The sequence below is a fragment of the Giraffa tippelskirchi genome, chromosome 14 (genome assembly GCF_054371585.1).
Source record: "Giraffa tippelskirchi isolate mGirTip1 chromosome 14, T2T-mGirTip1v1.2.pri, whole genome shotgun sequence".
Taxonomy (NCBI): domain Eukaryota; kingdom Metazoa; phylum Chordata; class Mammalia; order Artiodactyla; family Giraffidae; genus Giraffa; species Giraffa tippelskirchi.
This window is the reverse complement of record NC_137288.1, coordinates 67,262,980-67,277,941: the sequence shown is the minus strand read 5'-3', so window position 1 is coordinate 67,277,941 and position 14,962 is coordinate 67,262,980. Positions and strand designations below refer to the sequence as shown.

At 43.5% G+C, this 14,962-nt stretch overlaps 1 protein-coding gene and 1 long non-coding RNA gene across 25 annotated transcripts in view; one reads left to right on the top strand and one right to left on the bottom strand.

Annotated features, from left to right (window-relative positions):
* The window catches only part of WDR7 (WD repeat domain 7), a 373,254-nt gene that overhangs the window by 245,377 nt on the left and 112,915 nt on the right, over positions 1–14,962 (bottom strand). The gene's annotated exons all lie outside the window — the stretch shown is intronic.
* Positions 6,896–14,962, top strand: part of LOC145534559 (uncharacterized) — a 59,597-nt gene continuing 51,530 nt past the window's right edge. The window contains exon 1 of the long non-coding RNA XR_014074744.1: positions 6,896–7,239. This is a non-coding gene — a long non-coding RNA (uncharacterized LOC145534559). The remainder of the gene's footprint in view (positions 7,240–14,962) is intronic.

Sequence of the window (14,962 nt, the reverse complement as noted above, 5' to 3'; positions counted from 1 at the left end):
CAATCAATCCATCCTAAAAGAGATCAATCCTGGGTGTTCATTGGAAGGTCTGATGTTGAAGCTGAAGCTCCAATACTTTGGCCACCTCACGCGAAGGGTTGACTCATTGGAAAAGACCCTAATGCTGGGTAGGATTGGGGGCGGGAGGAGAAGGGGACGACAGAGGATGAGATGGTTGGATGGCATCACCGACTCGATGAACATGGGTTTGGGTAGACTCCGGGAGTTGGTGATGGACAGGGAGGCCTGGCGTGCTGCAATTCATGGGGTCGCAGAGAGTCGGACACGACTGAGCGACTGAACTGAACTGAACTGAAAGCCAGGAGATGGCACAGGATGGGTGCTGTGCCAGTGACCATGGCAGAGAATGCCAGGAGACAGCACAGGATGGGTGCTGGTGTCGGTGACCAAGGCAGAGAATGCAAGGCGTGGCTCGCTGAGAGCACAGAGGTCCACACTGAGGCTTCTGAACGTTCTCGTGCAGGCTCCGGAGCCACTAAAGCAGTGCTTCCCTGAGAACATCAGGGATGTTTGCTAAGTACAGGTTCTGGGCCCAGATATTAGACTTGAATACGTGTCTCTTGGAATGGATCAGAATGTGTCTAATGAAAACCCGAGATGGCTTTACACAGTAAAGAAAAGGAAAGTGAAATCGCTCAGTCGTGTCCGACTCTTTGCGACCCCATGGACTATCGCCCACCAGGCTCCTCCGTTCATGGGATTCTCCAGCGAGAGTACTGGAGGGGGTTGCCATTTCCTTCTTCAGGGGATGTGCCCGATCCAGGGATCGAATGCAGGTCTCTTGCATTGCAGGCAGACGTTTTACCATCTGAGCCACCAGGGAAGCCCAAAGTATGAGAACTATTATCTACAGACTTTAATAAGGGGAGTAACATGATCAAATTTAATTTTATAACTATTCATCTACCAGCAACATTGGCTGAAGAGAATACATCAGGGTCATGAATATAAAACAGAAGCCACCCAGGTGAGCGGAGACAGAAACATGCAATAGCGCCAACAATGATTAGAAGATGGGCTGAGGTGACAGACGCATGTGCTACTGTCTCATTTCTTGCACCACTTTCGTATTTGCTTTTTTAAACACTGACTGCGTAACATCAAACACTGTGCTCAATGTTGTGCACCTGCTGACACTCACTGGACTAAATGAGACATAAAATTATATATTTATAATAAAAACATTATACCTAATGTATCATTAATATCAATACTATTAACAATGAGAGCTAACACATACTGAGCTGTGCTGGGCCTTAGGGCTGGTTATGTCACAGTAAAATGTATTTTATATTGATATTAGGTAGACAGACGTGGCACGAGGTTTGAGGGAATAATGACAACATTAGGTAAAACACAGTACTTTAGTAAATACTGTCTTTCTAGTTAAAAAATCTACAAAATTATTTTAGGAGAAAGAGAAAGCATTACTACCAAAGAGTTAAAAAAAACAAAAATCAAGCACGTTTGGTAATTACTGAAGCAGCAAGAGCTGCCTGAAGAAAAAAACCCCAGAATGAGGACACAAGGTCGCCTTTCGAGCTCCCTCCTCTGACGTCAACCGCACACGCCCCTTTCAGCGCCCCAGGACCTGCCCGGGTGCCGCCTTTCTCGGGGCGCTGTGCCAGCAGACCGCCTGTGTGTGCAGACAACTGAGACGTTATCTGGCATCTGCTACCCTGGTATCTGGGCGTGACTGTGTGCGACTCCTCTCATCAACCTCTTGGTCCTACTGATTGTATCACTGTGGCAAAACCTGTATCTAATGGCAATCCACAGTCAGAAAAAGAGAGGGAAAAGAGAAAGAAGGCAAATAACAGTGAAAGCAGATGAGAACAGAGGGAGACAGGAAGAAAGGAGAACAGAAAAAGGCTCAAGCCCAGGTCCTGTAGGTGAACCAGAATTTCTAATATCACCAAGTCCCGCGTGTGACCTGTAATGCCTGACCATGGACTTCCCTGACTTAGCAAAGTCTTATTACAACAAAATATAGACACAAGCAAAGTTGTGAGGGTAAGATTTTAGCTACATGTACACACTGCTATCCCTCATAGCTCAGTTGGTAAAGAATCTGCCTGCAATGCAGGAGACCCAGGTTTGATTCCTGGGTCAGGAAGATCCCCTGGAAAAGGAAATGGCTACCCACTCCAGTATTCTTGCCTGGAGAATCCCATGGACAGAGGAGCCTGGCGGGCTACAGCCCACAGATCGCGAGAGTTGGACACAACTTAGAGACTAAACCACCACTACCAAACACTGCTATATTTAAAACAGACAACCAACAAGGACTTACTACATAGCACAGAGAACTCAGCTCAACGTTGCGTGGCAGCCTGGATGAGATGGGAGTTTCAGGGAGAATGGATGCATGTGTATCTATGGCTGAATCCCTCTGCTGTTCACCTGAAACTATCTCAACATTGTTAATTGGCTACAGTCTAATACAAAATAAGAAGTTTCTTAAAAAAAAAAAAAATTAGCTACACGCATGAAGATGGCAGGGTTGATCACCAGCATGTCTGATATCCAGTGTATTACACTAAGATTAGGTAAAGGAAAATATAAACATCTACCAAACTCCAAGGACCTCTCGGCTTAATCATAAGATATCCAACATCTAGGGCCAACTGACTCATTCAATCATCTCATATTCTTAACAATTTCAAGTACAGGCCAACTGATCCTGGAAATTCTTTAACAGGAATGTTAGTATGTTTGCTCTGTCACCTTTATTAAAGAACATCTTGAAATGTGTGCTCACAAACTCATTTTTGCATTATCATGGAGGAAGATTAAATTCAACTCAGCAAATATTTGTGGAATGCCCATTTTCTACAATATGCTTGAGAGAAAAAAAAGCCTCGGTACTTAAGGCAATAATTTAAAAACTTACATGAAAAAGGCCAACAGAAAAGCTAAATCATAAGGAATATACAAATGAAATGGTCCTGTATAACCCAATGGTAAATGCAAAACACACATACACTTACAAAGCTAGTTAGACAGATAGATATATTTGATATGTTATTGTAAGCTCTAACTTTGTCTTCTGTATATAGGAAAACACAGATTTAGTCGCTTCAGATAAATAAGGAACTTGACTTAAAATGTTACAGAAATGCAAAAGTAAGAAAAAATTATTGGATTGCTTGGTCATCACTGAAAGTGAACCTGTGGCAATCACATGAAGAGTAGCGGTTAAAACTGTGTCTCAAGTGAAAACCCAAAAGCAAAGTGACAGAACTGTGGTCACAGTCAGTCTCTGTTCAACCTCAGGTATTCCTCAGCACACACACACGCATGCACAACGCAGGCAGCAGCCCCAGGCAACAGTAACAGACAAAACCAAACCAGTTATCTTACAATCTGCAGAGAAGAAAATGTTGATATATCCTTTCTACAGCACTTACTGTTATTATATATTTGAATATACGCCAGGTTTAGTCAAGTCTGCTGAAACACATGATAACTTTGTCCCCTAAAACCAATGACATAATGATACTCCAGCCTTATTTCATCTTATCCAATGACTAAGAGACAGTTGAAACATTGGCAATAATTTTACTCTTGCACCATTTACTTCAGTGGTCCCAATTTAAAAGCTTACTTATTTCTGAACTGTTTTTTAATGTCATGATTTTGGGGACAATTTTTAAAGTTACCTGGTAAAATAATTCATTGTTTTTCCTGAAAGACTCCCGAGTTCAACCTATAATTATAATATCAAATGGTTCAGATTTCTACCTAAACATTAACTTGATTTATGAAGTTAGCATTAAACATCAGCTGATTTTGACGGTAAAGTGGAAAGAAGAAAAGTGGATGCTTTTTTAAAAAATTTTAAATCTCCTTTGAAATCAGAGATGAAGGATACTAATAAGGCTAGGAAATGTTATCTAACATACACATACACACATGCCTCTACAAATATAAGTAGTGAGTTCTAAAATAAATATAAGAAAAGATATGTATTAAAAATATTATTTTATAAAATAGCTATGTAAATATCATTTATAATATATGCTCTAAATAATGTTTACTTTTCTAAGTATGGAATACCAGTTTATTATTTAAGAATAAATTGGTAAGAAAAAATGAATAAATAATTTTATTCTTGATTATGGATAGAATATTTTACTGAATAAGGACCTTTAAAAGAACTTCTGAAATCTGATGCATAATGTTGAATACAAAAGTTTCAACAAATAAAAACACAATGATGTCTTAATGTACTTTTAAAACATTCTAAAATTCAGTAAGGAGGAAAATCCCACCGTGTGCTATTTTAAAAAGTAAGTTTTAACGTTAATGATTTTAAGGATTAGGGAAAGGGAAGGAAGGCAGGGAATAAGGAAGACAAGGAGGGAAGAAGGAAAGGCAAAAAATCAACGACCAAGAAAATGTGTTAAGACTGAGATGGAAATCTGCTGCCCTCTGCTGCAGTACTGCTGTTACTGCTCACTAACAGGGAGGAAAACAGCAACATGAGCTTTCCCTCAGAGAATCCTGTTTTAAGTTGGAATCAGACAACATACTTACTCTAAACATTTGATTTTGGATAGAATGGGATTTTGTGATTAGGTATGAATTACAAGATACTCATTAGATGATGTTATTTCACTTCCTTTCATATGTTTTCATTAATAAGTATATTAGTAAGCATAAACCAAAAAGAGGTATTTTAGTTATTAAGGTTTTATGTATGTGTTGGGGTGTGTGTGCGTGTGTGTGTGTGTGTGTTTGCGTGCGTGTGTGCGCACGCATGCGTGCTCAATCATGTTGGACTCTGTGTGACCCCCATGGACCACAGCCCACCGGGCTCCTCTGTCCATGGGATTCTCCAGGCAAGAATACTGGAGTGGGCTGCCATTTCCTCCTCCAGGGGATCTTCCTGACTCAGGGTCAAACCGGAGTCTCCTGCACTGGCAGGTGGATTCTTTCACCTCTGAGCCACCCGGGATGTGCCAAGGCTTTATAGTGTACTATAATTTATTTCATATGACATAAATAAAATGTAAATTACAAGTTAATTATAAGTGTTAAATAAAAACACTTTTTATAAAGAAACTTTCTTCTAAAGATATTTCTACAGGCCAGGTCTTACTGGATAATATTGGAATAATAGTAACAGCCAAATGGCATTAACATATTGAGACATTCCAAGATCAATATGTTAACTTTCCACAACACTAGCACAAAGGGGAATGACTTGCAACTCTTCCCAAAGGGCCAAGGGACCGAGTAACAAGACCTGGAACCCTGGAGGCAGAGGCCCCCTACTCCTCCCGCTTCTCTATTAGACAGATCTTTACATGAACCCCTCGGCATCTCCAGCTTTAATTCTTCCATCTCCCAAATAAGAGACAGACTACTTTCTTCAGAGCACTGTTGTCAACAGCTAATGGATAAAACAAGCAGTGTTTCTCTTGCTAGGAAAACAGACAATAAAAGCCAGCTTATTTTATTCAATACTGCAAATGAATATGTTAAAGACACATGTGAAAAGTTTAAACCACTAAAGGAAAGAAACTGTTTTTTAAGGAAAGAAACTGTTTGAAGGGCTTCTATTTTGTATACAAAACTCAACAGATTTGTGAAAGAATGGAAATACAATGAGATTCTGGGTAACTGACGTGTAAGAGAAAAGATAGGACTAAATGCTAACAAAACGAAAAGGAAAAAAGAAAACCTCTCTAATTGCTCCTAGGTCACTGTGGGGAGGAATCTGATTTCAGAAAGACGCACACACGTCGATTCTGGGGCCTGTGCTCAGTCGCTCAGCCATGTCCAGCTTTTTGCGACCCCATGGGCTGTAGCCCTCAAGGTTCCTCTGTTCATGGGATTCTACAGGCAAGAATACTGAGTGAGTGGGTTTCCATGCCTCCTCCAGGGCATCTTCCCGACGCAGGGATGGAACCTGCGTCTCCTGCATCAGTGGTCGGATTCTTGACCATGGCGCCACCCGGGCGTCTACCCCCTTCTCCCACCATTGGTCTCAGCACACGCTGTCTCTGGCCCATTCACTGCCCTGCCCACATCTGCACGTGCCATTCTGTATGCCCGGGATGTTCCTGCCCACGCTTCTTCCAGATGTCGAGCCTCTAGGCAAACGACCCTTCAGAAAAGCCTTCCCAGCAACCCTGCAGGGTGGTTGGTCCCCTTGGGCTCTGCCGCACCAGCTCCCACGGTCTAGACAAAAGCTCACCCCAGCGCATTGCCCTCTTGCCCCCGACACTGCAGCAGTAACTCCTCAGGCCGGGGTCTGTGGGCGCAGGCGTGACTAACACACTTCCCACTCTTCTCGCCTGGGGCCCTCTCAGCGTCCATGCTCAGTACCAGCCGAATGAACGCAATCAATCAATCAATCAGGAGTATCAAACAAGTGTGCACTGAATACATGCTGAGATCGATGTCTGCAAACACATTGCTCATTTAACTTCATTACAACCTTATTACACCACCACCACCACCACACACACACACACACACACACACACTTGAAAGCCAAAAACAAATGTAAACTAAGAGGTTAGTCAGTCACACTGGTTTCCTAGCTTGTCAGTAGTCAGGATGTGGCAGGAAGTTCAGGTCCTCCTGTATCTACTTGACCTTTGATTCTAGACATCAAGAGGTTCTTAGTGTCCCTTCTGCAGAGAGTCAGGAGATGGAGGGCTGGGAGATGAGGGAAAAGGTGAACCCACCCGACATTAATCAACCTTCCAGTACTGGCTTGCTCCCTATAACGCAGTTGGCACTGCTGGGCGCTAGAAACACAAGAAAAAGCAAACGGTCCTTCGAGGCGCTCTTAGTCAGATAGAAAGGGGCGGATCTCAGCCGGGGGCGGTTTCCCCCCACAGCCCCAAAGGACCCTGGCAACGTCTGCAGACATCTTCGTGAGTCACAGTTTGGAGAGGGTGCCAGTGGCATGTGGTGGGCGGAGGCCAGGGGTGCCAAGAAACAAGCTGCGCTGCACGGGAGAGTCCCGAGAATAGAGCAGACAAGCCCCAAAAGCCAGCAGCGCTAAAGCGAAGAAACCCTGCTAGAGTCACAGCCGTGTGAACAAGCCCATCTCCTGGCTGCCCTGTGTCGGTGCTCGAGAGTAAGTACCAGGCCAGAGCATCTGAGAAGACTCAACCGACTCCGCTAAACTTAGCGGCACTACCTGAAAACACTCAGCACCTCTGCGGAAGTAGTGGTCGTAAAACCGAGGCTCCTGAGGTGAGTGGGAGTAGCCGGGCGCGGGGCTTGGGGAGGGGCGGGTGACGGAGCAAGGCCGCTCCACACACCGCCAAGAGCGGAGACAGCTGACCCCTGAACAACTCGGAGGTCAGGGGGTGTCCACCCATCCGAGTAGTCAAAACTCCGCGTGTAATTTATAGTCAGCCCTCCATAACCACAGTTCCTCTTATCCACAAATTCAACCACTCCTGGACTGTATGGTACTGTAGCGTTTACCATTAAAAAAAAACTCCAAGTGGACTCACCCAGCTCAAACCCCTGTTGTTCAAGGGTCAACTGTACTACATTTACTGAAATATAGGGGAAAAGATTGGGAGGCAATTTACATTAGACTGTGAAAAACTAAAATCCTGATTTATGACCGTGAATCCCCTCCTTTGTCTTTTTCCTACCTCTTCCTCTAAACACATCCATTCCCCAGAGAAACCAAGACTTTCACCAAGGCTGATCGCTGCTAGGTGATTGAGGTGTGACTGTGATTAAGAAAAACAAGTATCTTGACACAAACTAAGAAGAGAGAGATGTGTGGAAGGGAAAGATCTCTGAATGTACAGGCATCCTCAGAGACACTGTGGCTTAGCTTCCAGACCATTGCAATAAAGCGAGTAATATCGCAATAAAGTGAGTCACGTGAACTTTTTAGTTTCCTATGTTTAAACTACACTGTAGTATAACAGCACTAAGTCTAAAAAATGAACCTACCAAATTAAAAATACTTTATTGCTAAACAAAATTGAAAAAAAAAAAACAAAAACAAAAAACTGTTAACCATCACCTGAGCTCTCAGGAAGTCGTCATCTATTTGACGGTGGAGAGTCTGCCTCAATGCTGACGGGCACTGACGTTACCAAGGTGATGGCTGTGACGATTTCTTAAAATAAGACAACAACGCAGTTTGCCGCATCGATGGACTCTTCTCTCATTAACGATCCCTCTGTAGCAGGTAATGCTGTTTGACAGCATTTTACCCACAGAACTCCTTTCAAAATCGGGAGGCAATCTTCTCCAAACTCTGCCACTGCTTTACCAACCTAGTGTGTGTCGCAGTTCAAATCCTTTGTTATCATTGCAAAAATCTTCACAGCATCTTCACCAGCAGTAGATTTCAGCTGAACAAACCACTCCTCATCCATGCAAGTTTTAAAATGAGGAGGCAGCAGCTCATTCACATCTTCAAGCTCCATTTCTTTTTTTTTTTTTTTTTCTTCTCAAGTAATTTTTATTTTCTGTTGGCATCAGTCCTTAATTTAAACCACAGTCTGCCCTGAATGTGGTACTCATTTTGGCCTGACTCTGGCCCACACTCAGGCCTACCTATGGTCCACACATGTCTGCCTCTGGTCCACTGAGGACTGATTCTTCTCAACACTGTGGCCTGAATCTATACACATAAGGCCTAATGTGGTCTACAACGAGGCCTGACTCTTGTCCACACTGAGGGCTGACTGTGGTACTCACTTAGTTCTGACTCTGTTCCACTCTGAGACCTGACTCTCTTCCACGCTGAGGCCTGACTGTGGTCCACACTCAGGCCGTCTCTGGTCCACACTCACACCTGGCTCTCGTCCACACTCAGGCCTGCCAGTGTTCCACAGTAAGGCCTGGCCCTGGTCCACACTACGGACTGCCTCTGGTCCACACTCAGGCCTGACTCTAGTCCACACTAATGCCTGCCTTCTCCCACACTAAGTCCTGACTCTGGTTCAGTTAGGCCTGACTCTGGTCCACACTGAGGCCTCATTCTGGTCGACACTAAGACCTCACCTTGGTCCAAACAAAGGCTGGACTCTGATCTGGTCCACACTAAGACCTGACTCTGATCCTCTCTGAGGCCTGACTCTAGTCGAGACCCAGGCCTGACTCTGGTTCATCACTGAGGCAAGCTCCATTTCTAATTCTCGCTCTGCTGGCATTTCCACCACACCTGTAGTTCCTTCCTCCACTGAAGCCTAGAACCCCTCAAAGGCATCCATGAGGGTTGGAGTCGACTTCTTCCAAGCGCCTATTAAGGTTGATATTTTGCGCTCTTGCGCTCTTCTCGTGAATCACAAATGTCCTCTGGCATCTAGAAAGTGAAGTCTTTTCAGAGGTTTTCAATTTACTCTGCCCAGATCCATCAGAGGGATCACCAAACATGCCAAATATAACAGCTATAGCCTCACAAAATGTATTTCTTAAATAATAAGACTTACAAGTTGCAATTACCCCCTTGATCCAAGAGCTGCAGAATGGATGCTGTGTTAACAGGCATGAAAACAGTGTGAATGTCATCATATATTTCCATCAGTGCTCCTAGGTACCACTAGGTACACTGTCAAAAAGCAGTCAGATTCTGAAAGGCATCTTTTTACTCTGAGCAACAGAGCCTCAGTTGTTGTCTCAGTTGTTGTTCAGTTGCTCAGTCGTGTCCGACTCTTTGAGACCCCATGGACTGCAGCATGCCAGGCCTCCCTGTCCTTCACCATCTCCCAGAGGTTGCTCAAACTCATGTCCATCGAGTCGGTGATGCCATCCAACCATCTTGTCCTCTCTCATCCCTTCTCCTGCCTTCAATCTTTCCCAGCATCAGGGTCTTTTCCAGTGAGTCAGTTCTTTGCATCAGGTGGCCAAAGTATTGAAGTTTCAGCTTCAACATCAGTCCTTCCAATGAACATTCAGGACTGATTTCCAAAGTGTTATCTCAATGCTGTGCTTAAAATGCTCAGTAAACCGTGCTGTAAACGGATGTGCTTTGTTGTTCCATTCACAGAGCAGGCAGAGGAGATTTACCCTGTTTCTTAAGGACCCTAGGGTTTTCAGAATGACAAATGAGCACTGGCTTCCAGTTCAAGTCACTGGCTGCATTAGCCCCTATCAAGAGACCCAGTCTGTCTTTTGGCACTTTTGTAGCCAGGCACTAAGTTCTTCTCTCCAGCTATGAAAGTCCTAGATGGCATCTTCCTCCAGAAGAAGGCTGTTTCGTCTGTACTGGAAATCCGTTGATCACTGCAGCCACCTTCATTAGTGATCAGGGCTAGATCTTCTGGAGAAGTTCTGCAGCTTCTGCATCAGCACATGTACTTTCATGTTACAGAGATGCCATCTTCCCTTAAAACTCAGTTTCAGAAAATGAAGTTTTCCTCCCCTAGGTCAAAGCCAACTGCGTTCCCTCTCTGCCTTGAAATCTGCCATCTTCCCATCCCATGTGGAACCCAGCGTCACCGGCTGTCTCCTCCCAATCCTGATCACGAACCTGCCTCTCTCCCCTGGCTCTATACCCTTACTCCGCACTCGAACCTGTTTCCAAGACTGCACTCCCCTCTGGCTATTCTCTTTCTCCTCCCTTTATCCTGCAGATTTTTAAAAGTATTCCGCACTTACTATTTCTATTTCTACATTTCCCATTCACTCCTTGAAGTGAACTGAAAGTCGGTTAGTCGTGTCCGACTCTATTCAACCCTATGGACAGTAGCCTGCCAGGCTCCTCTGTCTATGGAATTCTCCAGGCCAGAATACTGGAGTGGGTAGCCGTTCCCTTCTTCAGGGGATCTTCCCAACCCAGGAACTGAACCAGGGTGCCCTGCATTTGCAGGCAGATTCTTTACCAGCTGAGCTATCAGGGAAGCCCAACAGATCACTAGGTCCTGCCAAATACAGCTCACACACCATTCTTCAATTAATACTTTCCCCTACGTATCCTCAGATCTGATGTACATACTGGCTTTAACATAAAATTCTCTTTGAGGGAAGAATTCCAATGCTACTTTTTTTTTTTTTAAGTTTGAAAGCTACTGAGGTAAGAGAGAATGCTCTAGTGCCTCCCAGGGCATACATGTATGGCCTCGTGTCCCCTCTCTGCCTGTGTCTCTGCGGCTGGCGCCCCCAGCTCCACTGAGCACACGTGTCAGTCCCCACTCCCCTCCCTGCACCTGCATCCGCCACTCCCAGAACACACGCCACCCACCCACACACCCCCCCCCGACGATATTCCACTCATTCTTCAATGCCCCCTCCTGCAAGAAGCCAGTCCTGATCACGTCAATCTAGGCCAGGTACCTGCAATACTTTCTGGGTCTCCTCAGCCATCTCGGCACTGCATTGCATTGCATTTATCTGTTTACATTTCCTGAGGGTAAATATCATGTCTTATTCATCTGGGCTCTCAAGGGCCTAACACAGTACCTAAGAGTCAATAAAAGTTTCCTGAACTAGACTGATTCAATTATTTTCTAACAGAGGCTACAAAAGTCAAGAAGTTTGAAAATACGTTGTATGGTCTAATAAAGAGCAGATTTCCCAATCATATTAGACGGGAAGAAACTATTTCTTACCCAAAGAACTAACATATTGATTTTTAGTCACGAATCTTCACACTTCTATCAAATTACTTTAAAATACCTTTGTTGTTGTTCAGTCACTCAGTCGCATCTGACTCTTTTGCGACTCCATGGACTGAGGCCCGCCAGTCTCCTCTGTCCATGGGATTTCCCAGGCAAGAATACTGGAGTGAGTTGCCATTTCCTTCTCCAGGGAATCTTTCCAATCCAGGGATCAGACCCGGGTCTTTTGCATTGCAGGCAGACTTTTTAACACTGAGCCACAAGGGAAACCCAAATAGAAAGTACGTGTCTTTTAAATTCAAAACCACACTGCTATCTTACCAGTGTGATCCAGAAAAAATATATTCACATATGTGCTTCATCTAGTTCAAATAATACACAGGTAAGATTTTAAATGTTTAATATGATTTGTCTTTAATTCATCTCACTGAATTTTACACCTAATATCAAGAATATAGAGACTCAAGGGGATTCTGGGAAAATCACGGCAGTGATGCCAGCATAGTTATTGGGTTTTTCCAAATCCCCCCATAAAAAGGGACAGAGCAACTAGATAGCATAACCAAAACCCACTGAGAACATTTTCAACAGAACTAAGTGGTGAAGTACACCCACAAATCCCAAAATTCAAGTGGATGGGAAAGGCCATCAGCAGCTACAAAGCCCACCTAGCGTCAGGCGCGCTGTCGGAAAAAGGGGAAACAGGAGCTCTGCCATTTGAGAGCTCGGCCATGAGAACCCTGTACGAGCCAACAGAGAGTCATCTGGAAAGGAAATCTGGAAAGAGCAGCTGAGCCTGGAAGGGCCTCAACTACCTCGACAGCAAGGGAACACGAGAGCCCACAGTTGTGAGAAATGCCGGGCTGGTCCATCAGAGTCCCAAGGCCCTTACAATACACTGATGCCTCGGGGCTCCCTTCTAGCAGAGGATGCCCAGGTAATGAGAAACTGCTGAGAATGTGATCAAAATGGACAGGTAATTAAAAAAAAAAAAAAAGCAAGGCAAAGAACAGTGCTGGAAACAGTCAGCAAGCAAGCCACCATCTTACTGAACCACGTGAAACAACAGAAGGGAGTCCTGTGAAGCTAAAAATGCTACCTGAATTAATCATTAAAAAAATTCAGGAAAAACTGTTCCACAAAGTAATATTCCAAAAAGTACTGAGGTCAAATTATTGCAAACAAAAAGAGAATAAGATTGGGACTTCCCTGGCGATCTAGTGGCTAGGATCCCATGCTTCCACTGCAGGGGGCACGCGTTCAATCCCCGGTCAGGGAACTAAGATCGTGCATGCCACATGGCATGGCCAAAAAAATAAAATAAAGCTACTATTAGAGAGAGAGAGACAATAAGAACAAGAAAACAGACAGACTGAAGCAGACTGAAATGAATGCACTATTTCAAAACAAGCTAGACAACATTTTAAAAATGATACTCACTATGAAACACCACAAATGAGAATTAGAAAAATCAGAAATGAAATGGCTGAACTCAAGAAGGAATTAAGAATAAAAGAAAACATCACTTTGACAAAGAAACCTAAACAGAAAGAAACACGAGAATAAATAAACACAACTGATCATGCCTAAGAGAAGCAAAAGGTGGAAAGTAAAAACATATTAAGAATCAAAAAGAAAATGCTTCTCCTTTGTGGGAGGTAAGCTTTTGGTCAGCAGACCTAAAAGGAGATTTGGGGTGGGCAGGAAATTGTCTACATAAAGGGGGAACTGAACAAATCAGTACATTGAAAATACTTGGTGAGGTTTCTCACAGGTGAGAAGAGAGTTATAATATTCCAAGAGGGAAGCCTAGAACAAACACTGTGGTATTTGCTTAGAACTGGAGGTAATGGGGTTAATCCAAGGTATTTCATATATTTAGGAAGACAGAGAAATACTTAAAAAGACGTATTTGTTTTTATATGCCTTGTAAACGTACTGTCCAGCTCTGTCTACCGAGAGGGACTGGACGCAGTGTCATCACAGGAGCCATGAGTGTACAAAGCATCCAGATTCGGTTTCTAACTATTATCCTCCATTAAGGGGAATCACTGGTCTCACAGGCACTTAATAAACCTTTCTTCTCCTACAGTAAGACATTCACTCCTTTGTTTCCTTAAGGTTCGGCTGCTTAGCTAGGTCTCCCTAACTTTATTTATTAACAGTTAGATGGCAATTAGTGTAATATAAAAATTTTATCTTGGGTTCTTAGAAGAACCCAAAGGTGAATTCATATGTAAGTATATAATAAATATACAATTAACATATTCATATTTTCTTTTAAGATATTCATTAAAGTTTGGGGACGGAATGTTAAGCAAGTTTAATTGATTCTCCAAAGGTCAGACATATCATAAGAATTTTTCTAAGGCTGAAAACATTTCACCAGAAAGGCCTGGTATCTGTACATAACGTCATTTGACTTGTCCCTGTCTGTACTTACAAGTGCCCTTTTCACAATGAATCATAAAGTCAATTCGATCAGCACAAAATTTTTTTTTTTATAGAATGAATTCTGCAAGCAAAAGACAGAGTATGTTCTCAGCAGGTTATATTTGACTTCTAAATCCCATTCTATCACCTAGTTACACAGAATACAAAGCTACTGACCTTTGCAAATATAGCCCATTCATTTTTTCAGGGTTTTGACTAATTAGACAACAGACAAAGAAATTCAAGGTAAAAGATAAATCACTCTGGCCACTTTTCAATTTCTTCAACTTCATCCTTTTTCAACATAAATAGGGTGATTCAGATTGATACAATGCCTAAGATGTGAAAAGTTAAAGTGAAGTCGCTTAGTCGTGTCTGACTCGTTGCGACCCCATGGGCTGTAGCCCATCATGCTCCTCTGTCCATGGGATTTTCCAGGCAAGAGTACTGGAGTGAGTTGCCACTTCCTTCTCCAGCCTAAGATGTAAGGAGGCCCAATAAAAAGTTGAACAGAGTAGGCCTATGAAATGAATTCTGTGGCCACAAGGGTTTTCTAGCTTCACTGATAAAATCCCATTGGCCCAAGGCATCTGTCAAGATCGCCTCACCAAGAATCAGTGTCTGACAAATGCTTTATGGGAAAACTTGTCAAAAAGATCACCAGGGAGGCAGTCCTAAGATGACGGAGGAATAGGACGGGAGACGACTTTCTCTCCCACAAATTCACCAAAAGAACATTTAAACGCTGAGCAAATTCCACAAAACAACTTGTGAATGCTGGCAGAGGACATCAGACACACAGAAAGGCAGATCATAGTCTTCGAAAGGAGGTAGGACAAAATATAAAAGATAAAAAGAGAGACAAAAGAGGTAGGGATGGAGATCCGTCCCGGGAAGGGAGTCTTGAAAAAGAGAGAAGTTTCCAAACATCAGGAAACATTCTCTCCGGC